This window comes from Triticum aestivum, unplaced genomic scaffold (assembly GCF_018294505.1).
Source record: "Triticum aestivum cultivar Chinese Spring unplaced genomic scaffold, IWGSC CS RefSeq v2.1 scaffold75391, whole genome shotgun sequence".
NCBI lineage: Eukaryota > Viridiplantae > Streptophyta > Magnoliopsida > Poales > Poaceae > Triticum > Triticum aestivum.
The window spans coordinates 88,542-90,924 of record NW_025228156.1 but is presented as its reverse complement, the minus strand read 5'-3'; the positions used below and the strand labels follow the sequence as shown (position 1 = coordinate 90,924).

Sequence of the window (2,383 nt, the reverse complement as noted above, 5' to 3'; positions counted from 1 at the left end):
CTTAACATGCTATTGGTCGTGGTTCGAATATCATTTAGTACTTTTCTTTTGCCACAAATGTATATTTGGTGCAAAAATAATCAAAATGTTCGTCGTTACTTCGGTCATCTTTATATACATAGATTCGAATTTAAAGTATTAATGTGAGTACATAGGAAGAACAACTGCCTACCACCATGCTAAGACAAGGGATGTTATTTAGAAGGATTCCACCAGCTTTTGATAAGTGTTATTTTGTAGGATCAGGAGCATGTTCACGACAGCTACTGGAGTAAAAATCGCTACAAGAGCAAGAAGCCCTGCCTAAGCTGTTACCTTGACCGCAGTGTCAAAAGGCCCCAGGAAATCGGCAACGATGATACCGAGGTAGCTATTTATGTTCTCTCAATTTTCAAATTCTGTGGTTGGTCGCCATGTTGATCTGAATATCATCAATTTTCCTTTCAGTTTCAGCACCACGCCAAGATGTTTCACAAGGCCAAGGGAGTTCCATTTGGAAAGTGCAGAAAGAAGGGCTGCGGTGTGATAGGCAAGATGACGGATATCGAGCTCCATCAGCGCTATTGTCATGGCATGGATTGAGCAAAGATGAGGCCACGTTGGCGTGCGCTTCTGTAGCTACTCTGTTTTAGTATTTTTCCCATGAGCAGTGCGTGTAGTGTGCTCTCAGGAGAACCGTGCTAGTATGCTCTTTCGAAAATTTGTAGGAAAATCTCGTGAGTGGACTTTCGTAACAAGTGGAATGGTTCCGGTGTCCAACTTAACACTGATGTTTTCACTTGTTGAATCCTTTACATTCAGAATGGAAGCGAAAGTGGCCAACTTATCAGTTAGCACCTCCTTCTTCAGTTTGTGTCACACTTGGCACTTAATTACTGTACATATTACTGTATACAAAGTATCTGTTCTACTATTTAAATATTACTCCCTCCGTCCGGAAATACTTGTCATCAAAATGAATAGAAGGGGATGTATCTAGAACTATAGTTCTAGATACATCCCTTTTTATCCATTTTGATGACAAGTATTTTCGGACGCAGGGAGTACTATATGAGAAAGTTTGGGCAAAACTATGAGCTACAAACAGCAAACATAATTCAGACTCATGTCAGCATCTCCATTGGATAATGTAATATAAATCAGCAAATTATGCTTCGAGTAAAATTTACATCTCCAAAAAGTGGGCTTTTGTACATCACCAAAAACCTCCAACTCCAGGAGACGTGTAAATTTTACATCACAAAATACCTCCAACTCCAAAAAATATGACACGAAGCCTAGAACGAGGCTAACATCTTGCTGCGGCCCAACTGACGACGCCAAGCTCCACAACAACGCACCCAAAAGGGTGACGACGCGAAGCGTCGCCGTTGCCGAGTTCGAGCAAACATACATATATTTTCACCTAAGCCCTGACACAAGGATGAGACCTACGACGACGTCTTCATGAAGCAAGCAACACCCATGGGTGCCACTGCTGCCGGTGCCAGAGAGCGAGAAGCTTTCTCTCTGGAAGTCACCTGCACCACCAGGAGAAGCCTAAAGGCTCTATATTTTACATATTTTTAGAGATCATTTGTTACATGTCCTCTTCACATATCATGTCCCACTAAACCAAATATGTGTCCATTATGCATGATTACCAGTTTTATAACTTTTCATTGTGAGCATTGCACAATTAGTGTTTTATTTAGTTTTTGTCAGTTTTCTTTGTTTTGGCATGTCTACAGGTGGTTTGGAGCAACCTAGGACCAAGCACGATGAAAGGGTCAAATATGAGTTCAATAAGGAGGACTTCCAGTACCTAACTTAGGCATTTCAGAGAGTGAAAAAAATGATTTTTTTTACAAAGTTCTCCAATCAAGATCTAATACCCAATGTTGGCGTGGCTCTAACGATTCCAACGAGACGAGGAATGCCAAAAGAGGTGTCCGTATGACGAAATGGCGACCAAAATACCCAAGGAGTCCACCTCATTCGACGGCGGCAGTTGTACCAACTCGAGACAAGCCCGAAAGTTGCCCTTCCAGATGGGATTCTTAACTAATTTCATTCCCATTTGTTCCCACACGATCCTTGGATAATAAGGAAGGGTTTGGGAGAGGATTCGACTCACCTTGAACCCTTGGATCAAAGAAGGCAACCATCATCCATGGAGGAGGCTTGAGGAGAGGCATTATAAATACGCCTCCAACCCTAGCGGCCGCCGTCTAAACTTCCACAAGCCAGGGTCATCCAAGATCAATCTCCGCTGCTCCATCCACCACTACCATAGAAGGACAAGATTAAGAGGAGGAACAGGAGACTCCACCACACACGCACCATCCTTTGGGTCGGTGCCATCTCCACTGCACCGGCACCTCTACCAGCGCCACCCTCCATC

At 43.3% G+C, this 2,383-nt stretch overlaps 1 long non-coding RNA gene across 1 annotated transcript; it reads left to right on the top strand.

Moving 5' to 3' along the window:
- Positions 1–238: 238 nt before the first annotated feature.
- LOC123173436 (uncharacterized) lies at positions 239–858 on the top strand. The gene is made up of 2 exons (XR_006486214.1): positions 239–366; positions 448–858. It is a non-coding gene; the product is annotated as an uncharacterized lncRNA (long non-coding RNA).
- The last annotated feature ends 1,525 nt before the right edge of the window (positions 859–2,383 follow it).